An 11379-nucleotide genomic window follows, 5' to 3' on the forward strand; every position below is an offset into this window, starting at 1 on the left:
CAGCCACACCAAAGCCTTAACCTAATGCAAAATATGTTGCAAGAGTTGCTCCCTAAGTGCACTTGGCCCCCCCAAGGACACGAGCATTTATCTCCATCAAAAATTTCTCAAAATGGTAATGGATTATATACTATTCCAAACATACTGCATACTTGTGGATCAAAATCTAAATTTGATCCAATCGGCCATCAGAGTAGCTATGGTTTGCTCAAGGGGAAAACACTTCCCGAATCTATTGAGAATGGATCTCCATATCAAATTAGAGTATGTGCATTACACCATAACATGATCCGGAAATTTTTCCTCTTAGGCACACAATGGGCAAATAGAAACTAAAGCGAGGCCCCTTGATTGAAGTAATGATGAAGTAGGTAAACTGGAATACAAAGGTAACCATGTGAACCATTCCACCCATGGAAGAGAAGGCGTAGACCACAAGATTATGAGGACAGGTTTTACAGGCTCATCCCTTTTGATGTACTCCCAAACCCTCCTCACTGAAAAAATACCATCGGCCGCATGGATCCAAACAAGCTGATCCTCAAATGAATGGATATGTAAAACATTAGATAGTACTTCTTGGGAGATATGGTCCAAGAAGGAGGGGAGAAGATTCCATTTGAGAGGTGCACATTCTAAAAAATCAGATACTTTTGCCAAGGCTTAAGAACCAAGAAGCAAGAGAGAATTCGTACTATAGACTATTCTGATAACTATAGTTCGGCCCATAAATTAATGTGCCTACTATTGTCAACCAACCATTTAACATTAAGTTGCAGCCTATTTATACCCAAAACTATAACACATCAGGCATGTAAGCATATTACAAACTTAGCCTTCCAAATCGTGGTGTAGCAATAGTAACTATAATTGAAAAATCTTGCTAAGAGAGTAGATAAAAATGACTCTCAAAGCAAACTTCATCGTACCAGCTACATTAAAGTCTAATACATGACGCAAACCCAATCCCCCCTCTTCTCTTTTCAGGCATAGCTTATTCCAATTTACAAGATGCAATCCCTTATTTTCAATAGTCCCTGCCCAGAGGAAATTACACTGCAACCTCTTAATGATATTACAAGTGCGCCCTGGTAGAATAAAAAGCAGCAGCCAATAAATAGTAGATGCGATTTGGTTTAAGTAAAAGCCTTTAAAAGGACAAAGAGAATGCCCACAAGAACATAGATAGAATTAATGAGAAAAAATATGAACACTGATATTCATATTGAGGGTATAACCCTTGATAGAGTAGAATATTATAACAAAATAACTTACCTCAAATAGTTAAGATAAAACTACGATGATGACGACGACGACTCAACGAAGAGCTAAATTATTTGATACTTAAAAAATGACAGAAAATAGGTACGGCTACTTTCCTCCTAAATTTGGGTCTTAGGTTTTGCAGGAATAATAAATGGAAAATGGTTTGATAGGGTTGCATCCCTATCAAAATAAATAAACATCATCTCATAATTCATCAAAAATTACAAATCAAGCATTGTAGAACTTTTATATAGATATCTTCGCTAGAACATTATGATTGTGAAAAAAAGAAAGGATTTTAAGCTCTAAAGTTGTGTATATTGTAATAAACTATTTAGACCGTCTATTCCACCTTAAAAATAAGTATTCATTTATCCGCAAGACCTCTACCATTTCTTAGTTTCAAATTTTATTGACGGTGTTGTTGGAAATTGATTATAGATCCATGAGATTTCCATTACCGTGACTTTATTTTTGTTTTCATAAACCTTAGGCCTCGTAGAAACTTCATCTGATGGTGTTGTTGGAGATCGTGTGGAGATTTCCATTACCGTGGCTTTATTTTTGTTTTCATAAAGCTTAGGCCTCATCCATAGTAAATTGACGATATGCTCCGGCGGGAATATGAAATCGTTTTACTATAAATCGAGTGGTCCCTGGTGCCCGAGAGAAGAGCGCGATCCATACGCATCAGAAAGAGAGAGAGAGACATCACTTCCTCTGTGTGTGTGAGAGCGAGAGAGAGCACTTCCTGGTTTTAGAGAGAGAGAGAGAGAGGGGTTCGTGTCTCAAAGGGAGTGACATATTCCTCTCATCATCATCCTCTCTCACTCTACTGTCTTCAAGTGAGCTCTGCAACTTGTGCTTCCAATTCACATCCCCAGCAATAAAGAGAGGGGAGAATGGGGAAGGGAAGGAAGCCGATCCCGCTTCTCTACACTCAAAACTAGAGATAGAAAGCAAGGTTCTAGAGAGAGAGATTGTGTGTGCGTTTGTAAATTTTGGAGAATGGGGAGGCGAAGGAAGCGGATCCTGCCCTGTGCTAAGAATATTGGTCTGCCTCTGTTCTACGCGTACTGGGTGCCTCCTGTGATTGGAGAGGAGAACTCAGAAGAAGAACCAGGCGAAAAACAGAGAGGAAATGAACAACGCTTCATTGTTCTTGGAGGAGGATGAGGCGACAGCCGTACTGGTCTCCAAAACACCCTATTGATCGCCCAATTCGACTTTGCTACCAATTCTCTCTCTGAACCAGTCAGTCTCTAAAACTCTTTGTGTGTCCTTAGATGTGATGCAGATTTATGCGTTTTATTTTTTTAGAGTTTAGGCATTTAATTCATCAACTTATTCATTGATGGTTACTCCCAGTTATTTTTTGTGATGATTTTGAGCCTATTTTCATGAGTATTTCTGGTGTATTTTCATCCTTCACTCTTTGCATGAGGAAATAAATTATTTAGGTTAATCTGAAACTGTCTCTTCTTTTTGCCCCTTTTTTTTTCTGGTTCTGAAAGAGAATTAAGAGGCATTAAGTGTAACCACTCAAGCTGATAAAATTAGTATTATTATCTATGAACGGAATTGAGCAATATAATTGAAAAGTAAAGATTGTCAATAACCGGCGCTATACTTCCAATGGGGATGGCATTGCTCGTATTCACGGTCTCTATGAAGTAATGGCAGGTGAACAAGTAGAATTTGAAGAAAGTACAATAGGCATTGCTCTGAATTTCAATCAAGGTTTCAAAAGAAATATTCAAATATATACATATATTTGCTGTCTGAACGCACATATATGCATATATTTGTGTTAATTTTGTAATCTATTGCATTTGAAAATATTGTAACGTACCTTTTTATATATAAACATATGTCATATCGCATGTTGAGAATAAACTTGTTCACAATTTTTCAAAATTCAAAACATACAAAATTTAAAAGTCTAATAGGCTATGTATTAGTAACAGTCTCCAATTCTCCATATTCCATAATAACATGGACTCGAAGTCTCCAACTCTCAAAGTCTTTAACAAACTTACATAAGTATAAAACCAAACACCAAAATAGTCCAAAAAGGCAAAAAGTTTAACATCCAAATGTCTAAAGTCCAAATCGAGATGGTGCAATTACGAAAGAAGAAGATAGAGGACATATGCATTTCTTCAATCATCGTCAATAAGAATCAGAATCAACATCGTTATTGCTTGCATTTGCATTGGAATCAAGACCGTCATCATCAGAATCATCACCCTCTTCAACATATTGCTCTTCTTCTGCAGTTTCTTCTAAATCTGCCTCCTCCTCCTCTATCTCCCTCTCCCTCATGAGTGTGAAGTACCAGTAGAACTCGTTGCTCGAGTGGCCCGCCTAGGAATCAGAAGCTCGACTCGAAGCCTTCTCGATCATTTCCCAAGTCAAACCCTCCCTGGGGAATACCTCCTCAGTACCATGGTCTCCGACGAGCGAATCAGAAGCATTATTCATATCTTTCGAAGCAATGTGATCCTTCTTTTGTTGGTTACTTTCTTCGAGCCTCTGATTCTCTCTAACAAAAACCAAGTCATTGAGCTTCCTTTATTCGAGCGTGTTTCTTCTCTTTATATGCACCTATAAGAAACAATGCATGAGTACTAGGCTACTGGTCTACTTTTATTACTATTACTAATTAAGTCATATGTCAGTAAACTATTATATCATCTGTTAATATGTTTGTATCTATTCACTCTTATGAATCTATATTATAAAAATGAACTTGTAAAAAAAAAGAAAGAATATACAATACCATTTCAAACGAAGTGGGCAACCTTCTGGAGGTGTAGAGCACTACTCCCATGTTGTCTCTACCATTGGGCTGCAATATGTGGGCAACCCTTATAATTAATTTACTTATTTAACATTATCATAAAAAATTTTAGGAACTTGAAAGAAATTTTCAAACAAATATACAAAATATATTATTATTACCTGGTTCGTGTTTGCTTATCTATCTTACTGCCATATCTTTCCCGAATGACATCAAAGCACACTTGTATGAATGAGCTGTTCAATTGATATCTAATCTTGGATATTTGGATCGGGAACTAATCTCGCAAGGACTCATTAAAACCATCTATAGTTGTATCTTTTGCCTCAATATCAACATCAACATAAAAGAACTTGGGGTTCAAGTAGTACCCTGCATGCAATGGTCTATGGAGCTTCTTATCCTACTTGTCATCTATAATCTCCCAAATTGGGTCGTACCTCATCATTGCCCAAATTATCTACAATCTCCTTCTTAGCTCCTTCAATCCCTCTTAGCTTCTTCAAGTGCATCATATATAAAGTCCATAGAGGGCTTATCAGCATCAACCAAAAGCAAGACCTTCACCAAAGGTAAAAATACTAGTATCGCATGCTTTACCCCATGCGAAAAATATTAAGAAAGAATAATATCCCGTGTCTTCTTTCCCTTGGCATCTTTAGACCACCTACACGTACTCCAATCCTCTAAAGCAAATATAGCTCTTAGTAGTGTTTTGCATAACTCATATGGAGTTGAGCCTTTCAACCCTGACCCAAATTTCCCAATTGCTTCCAACATTGTATGGAAGCTATTCTCTGTGGGGGGCCTGGGAATTCACGGCCACCTTACCCTCCTTTGCAAGTGGTGTTGGAGACTCGCCACTCAGCCTGACAACCTTTGGCACCTCATCCTTCGATCCAATTATCGACTTTCTGCTTTGCCTTGGTCCTTACCAGAAGCTCATCCCCATAGTGTTTCCGGGTTTTGGCAGTCCATCTCACACTCTCTCCACAATTTCTTAGCCCATATCAGGTTTTTTCCCAGGAACAGGCGAAATGTGCGATTCTGGCTTGATCTTTGGGTGGGAGATTCTTCCCTTTCCATCCAATTCCTTCTCTCTCCTGCCTTGCTAGAAATCCCCAGGCATCGAGAGGAACTCCGTCCGGTTTCGGGCACCTCCACTTCTTGGAACCCTGAACTTCACCGGCTCTTACGAGACGAGGAACCTTCTCAGTAGCCTCTCTTTTTCGTTTCCTCAATCACCCCCAACCTGAACCCTCAGGAACCTCCTCTACCAATCCTTCGGCTCCGAGGGCTTGGAACCCTTTGATCCCTCATAGTTACCTGTTATTTAACTGGCTCGCCTTGTGGGGAAGGGTCCTCACCATATATCAATTACAGAGACACGGCTTACAAACCCCCAGTAGGTGTGTTATGTGCCTCTCTGTAGAAGAGACAATTGACCATCTCTTTATGCATTGCCCTCTAGCTTCTAACCTATGGTGTGACTCCAACTTTTCGATTTGCTATGGGTCACTCTCGAATCCATCCCTAGTCTCTTCAAGCTCTGCTCTTTCCTCCCCTGACCTAAAGCCGGTAGCTTACTCTAGAAAGCTATAGTCGCAGCAACCCTTTGGACAGTTTGGGAGGAGCACAATAACAGGGTTTTCCAATGAGTTATGGCACCAATTCACAAACTCATAGAGACCATTCAGGGCACGGTAATTTTTTGGGCCACAAATCACAAACACTTCAAAGCCATGCCCGCAAACGACTTTCACCTTAATTGGGGACACGTCCTTTCTTTTAGGTAAATGAAAGTCTCTCGGTCCACCCTTTGGAGAGCCCCTAATAGGGGCACCATTAAACTTACCTTCGATGGGTCCTCCCTGGGCAACCCTGGCGCCGTAGGCATAGGTGGCATTTTCCACAATCATGAAGGCATCTCCCTTCTTTCATTCTCTTCCTCCATAGGGACAACAAACTCCACGGAAGCCGAATCCCATGGCCTGCTTGAAGGCCTAAGATTGTTCGATCCTTCATGGGTCTCCTCCCTCACTATAGAAGGGGATTCAAAAAAATGTCATTCTCTGGGCATCTAGCCTTTCCCAACCCCCTTGGAAATTGTGGCACATCTTTGACGAAGTTCATAATCTTTACAGGTGTACACAGGTCTCCTGGACTCATACTTGGAGGGAGGCCAACCAGGTAGAGGAGGAACAAGCCAGACAAGGAGTTTCTATGCCATTAAGGACTGCGATGGTGCTGAGTTTTGTGTCTCTCTGTTTTTAGTTTGTTTTAGGTTTGCTTTTCTTAGCCTCTTTGGTGTTGTATGCTCCTGTGGATTCCAGGGGTTCTTTTGGTTGTTTTCTTTTGTTTGCCTTTGGACCTTGTTGTTTTCATTTTCATTTTTCCTTTGTCACCTCTCGCTGTAACTTCACCTCTCGGGGACCTCTTTGTAACCTTCTCTTTACCTTCAATACAATGTTAACAATATATTAAAAAAAGAGGACTTTTGATTAAAAGCGTTAATATTTGTGCTTAAAAAACAACAAAAAAAACTTTAAAGTTTATAATTGTTTAAAACCCTCGGTTGGTGTTATTAGAAGACAAATTCTGTTCACTGCTTTGAGGAACATTAGTTATTGTTGTAGTTGGTATTGTTATCATTCTTACTGATGATTTCATATTGGCATAATTATTATGATTGAAACAGTTAAAATTGCCTTGAGTCAGCATATTATAAAAAAGAAAATCATGTAAAATGGTTTTTGTGGAGAGAGAAAATTGGGTTAATGTCAATTGCCAACCAACTATTTCGGTGCTCTGTTAGATCTAGAGTTAGATGTGCTCAAAATTATTATTATAAATTATTTTGAAGTTGTTCATCTACTGATTTTAAAACCATCCCTAAAATTTAGGGTCAGACAAATTCTGTTTGGATGGTCAAGTTGAGGGTTTTGTATGTGGGGCATTGTTCTATCACATTAACCTAGTGGCCAATGTTAGCTTTTTCCACACACACACACACCTAGAAATGTTCAACACCTCCCAACACCACTCCCTCCCCCCCAAAAAAAAAAAGTTCTTTGGAGTGCCTCATTCATAAGGCAACAACCCCTGGCTGCTAGGGTGCTTGGGATGTGCTTCCGCCTTTCGAAACATGAGGCCAATTTGGACACTGTGATTGGAAATTGTTATAAATGCCCCCCAACATGGGGCCCATTTGGGCTACTAATAGAAATACTCTTCTTAATTCTTGTTGCAAATGCCAGATGATGTTGCACTGTACAATGGTGGTGCTTCTGTTATTGAGTTTGTGGTGTCTTGGACTTTGTGCCTACTTATCCTTTTTTTTTTTTCCGTTGATAACCCAGTGGCTACTTATGTTCTGACAGGCAATATGTTTGCTTTTGTGGTTATTAATCTGTTTTCTATTATTGGTTTTGTTTCTTGAGGACTTAAATCTGAGCCCATGGTCGGGAGATAGAAATATGAAAACATTATTGCCACACTTGGTTCACGTTGCTATGAACCAAGAATGCCCCATATCAGAAACATGCAAAAATCATTGGGGTCACGCTGTCTGAACCCAAGATACCAAAGGAACCTCACTGACCAAGAAACCGACTGCTGGAGGTATTTCTTTATCTTCTCAACCCTCACTTTACCCTGAATGCCTGAAATAACCTGGTGTTGCAGCCAGCAAAGTTTGGTAGGTTCTCGGTCTTTCTACAAACAACTCGGACCTTGCCCTTCAAACCTGGTTATGGCTAACAAAGCATGGTTCACCCCAGTATCCCCCTAAAGATCAGGCTTTTTGCTGGTTACTTATTCATAAGGAGACCCTAAATGTCGACCACCTTTAAAGAAGGGGGATTCATCTAGCAAACTGTCGTATCACGTGTAAAGGTGTGAAACTTGCCTGACCACCTGTTCCTGCTATGTGAGATAACCATCATCAAACAATGGTCTTTCCTCCTAAACCTCTTTGACTTTGAGGGGGTTCATATTGGGGGTGTCAGACAAGTCTCACACAGTTTACTTTTAGCTCACCCTCCCAGGGACTGGTCTTCTCCTTTGGAGATCTACATTTTGGCCCTGGTTTGGACCATTGAAATGAGCATAACAAGACCTTTGGAGATCCGCATTTTGGCCCTGGTTTGGACCATTTGAAATGAGTATAACAACAGGATATTTGAGGCTTGGGGATCCTATATAGAGCCCCTGAAAGACAAACTAACGACCATTGTCAATAGATTCACTAGACTATGAAAGGAGTTCACTTCCTTCTCCACTTCTGATTTCTTACCAAACTGGCAGTACATCTCAAGTCCACCCACATGGGCACTTGTAGATCTATTTTTTCGGGTCCCTCCCAAACAAGGAAATGTCAAACTTAATTTCAACAGATGTTCCTACATTGATCCAGGAAGCGCAGGAGTAGTCAGGAACAGTGAATCATCTGTCTTCTTTGTCTTTTCAGGTCCACTTGGAAACACGAAAGCAATTGTTGCTGAGGCGCAGGCACTACCAATGTGGCTAAGTTGTTTCAGCACCATGGGGTTCCTCCTTGGTAGGTTAGGGTGATCAAGAATGTCATCAATCGGGCCAAAAAGTTTTCTCCCTGTCCCTGGTCTTGGGAACACCTTTTCAAGAAATCAATGAAGTGACTGGCTCCATGAGTATTTCTTTTTCACATTTGGGGACAAGCAAATGCCTTAGCAAACACCCTCACTAAGGAGGGTGCTGACGATCCAAAATTAGCCATCCTACGGCCCCTGACCCTTTAAAGTGCAAGGCACTCATCCTTATTCGGGCCAGTCTTACATTTTGGGTGTTGTAGTAGCCTCCTACCGAAAGGAGTTACTTGTCTCTCATCTCTCTCTTTTCTTCCCCATTCTTCTCAACATGACTCTGAATTATTACAACCTCTTGTAGCTACCACAGCTTGTTGACTACCATACAATTTTTGTAAACAACATATTTTTATACGTAACACGGTTAACTTTTCTCCCAAAAACAAAAGAATAAGAAAGGGGTCTAGTCAATTAAAGCTTCATAAACAAATAAACATGTACAAAAGCTTAAAGTGTCCTTTTCATTTTGAAAAAGTGGATCATCATTATCATCAGAGCCTTTTTTCCAACTATTTGGGCTCAGTTATATTATGCCACTTCACTCTATCAAGGGTCATACTCTCAGTTAGGCCAATGCTCTGCATAAGCAGATAATGTAGATTCAAGACTCATAGAAAGTATTGACAAAGCTTTATGTTGGCTGTCTATCTAACACAACCCATATCCTTTACCTAGGCTTGGGACGAATTAAGGGAAAGTTTAAGGTCCTCACCTTTTTTGGATCAACCCTAATATATATAATTATAATATAATATATATAATGAGTCCACACATAAAAGTGCGGTTGAACATAACCAAACTTCTTTGTCATCCATTGTCTTTACGTTCCTTCCTTTCCTTCTTCATTCTGGAGGACGTTGAGGGCGTCGAGGGCAAATATCACAAACATATCAATATTGTAACAAATTACAAAGATACTTTCCTTCACATTGCAAAAAATTTTCTCCATTTTATTTATTGCTTTTGCAATTTCAGGAATTAAATATGCTTGAATGTCATGTAAACATTAGTTTGCCAGATGTGAGCTAAATATTTATAAACAATAGACCAAAATATTGAGTTCCTGCAATTTCAAAATTGAAAACTATTGGGGACTTTTATTTTCCTTTTTTACTCTTTTATATTTTCTATTTTTTTTAGTTTTTTTATTAATTATTTTATTTTTCCTTTTTTCAATAAGATTTTGGCAAAATTTCCCTAGAGCACATTGCACAAAGGATCTATTATTTTGTTAGGCTCTATCCAATGACGAAAAAAGTTTTATCCCTGTTGGTCGCATATGCAGCAAACCTTGGCTGAATGTAATAGCTAATGTTCTTGAAGTGCCAGATGAAAGATCCAATATCTATAATGTATGCTACTTGTAATGTTTGGGATGTCCTTATTCAACTTTATTGGACGGAGCATACGTCTTTAACCATCTTTTATACTATAAGGATACCTTTGTCCAAAATTATTAGTAAGTGTATTCTGAAATTTAAAATGGGAATAATCCGTCATGCCTATGGTTACTTTTGAGAGTTTTTATTTCCCTTCCCTGGAATTATGGAGCAAACCATCACTGGTCATACTTTATTGACTTGTTAGCACTTAACAGATAAAATTTTTCATAAGATCGGCTTGTAGTGTTGTTCATAATGCTTTCATAATGCATTTCTGAATGTACTTCGAACATTGATGACTCACTGGGCTTCTTGGATGCTTTAATACTATAGATGAACATTCACAGCATTCATCTGATGTTTTTTGCATGTGGTGATACTAGCATGGTTGTGTTTATATACTCATTATTAGTGAATTGGCGTCTTATCTTTTCTTGTTCTTTTTTCTAATGTTCTAAGTTTCCCGTATGTTCATTTTGCAGGGGAACCATTGAGGGTGACATTGCTATTATCAAAGCGTCTAATATGCAGGTGCAGCGAAGACTCAAAGAGGCACACCTGATATTGTTACATCCATGGATTTCTCCCAGGATTCCAGGTTTTTCTCTTGTCTTGTTCTCAAATAATACATTATTCTCCAATAATATGCAGGTGCAGCGAAGACTCAAAAGGGGCACACCTGATAGTTTTTACATCCATGGATTTCTCCCAGGATTCCAGGTTTTCCTCTTTTCTTGTTCTCAAATAATACATGTTTGATTTGCAATTCTTTCATGGCTTTGGTTTCTGTTTCTGGTGATTCAAGTGCAAGGGTGACAGTGATTGAAGACCAGCATAATAAGGGTTTGTTTTACAGTTTGTTCTTCTTCTTTTTCTCATGGTTTGTACTGCCATGGTTTCGACGGAGGTATCTGATTGTGCCTGATGTTTTTGCAGCTTGGTATATCCAGAGTATCATAATCATCCTCGTGATTCTTCTCGCAAAATCTATGTTTACTACTTGAAAAACCCCTCTCTTCCGTAGCCGAGATGGGTAACAACTTGCTTCAGCACTGGAGAATGCTGTAATTTGTTACGTTATGTTACTAAGGGCCTTTAATTTCTTATAAGAAATGGTTTACTTGGGTGTACAAAGATGATCCTTTTAACATTTCTTTTTATTTTACTCTTAATTCAAATATCAATTTTTTTTGTTTAAGTGGTAGAAGGCATAATAGTGGCAGTAGAGAAAGAACGACGATTGTCTCCTAAATGTCTTATTTGTTTGAATCATTTTGACATATTGGAGCTGCTCTGAAAACAAAAA

General features: G+C 39.0%; 1 long non-coding RNA gene across 2 annotated transcripts; it reads left to right on the plus strand.

Annotated features, from left to right (window-relative positions):
- The first annotated feature begins 1935 nt into the window (after nt 1-1935).
- On the plus strand, nt 1936-11379 carry LOC110007644 (uncharacterized). Of its 2 annotated transcripts, none has more exons than XR_002281690.2 (3): nt 1936-2520; nt 10556-10916; nt 11010-11379. It is a non-coding gene; the product is annotated as an uncharacterized LOC110007644 (long non-coding RNA). The 2 variants fall into 2 exon arrangements; XR_016043130.1 differs by having other exon boundaries at nt 10556-10793.

This window comes from Amborella trichopoda, chromosome 10 (genome assembly GCF_054954075.1).
Source record: "Amborella trichopoda isolate Santa Cruz 75 chromosome 10, AtrichopodaSantaCruz75HAP2 v2.0, whole genome shotgun sequence".
Classification (NCBI taxonomy): domain Eukaryota; kingdom Viridiplantae; phylum Streptophyta; class Magnoliopsida; order Amborellales; family Amborellaceae; genus Amborella; species Amborella trichopoda.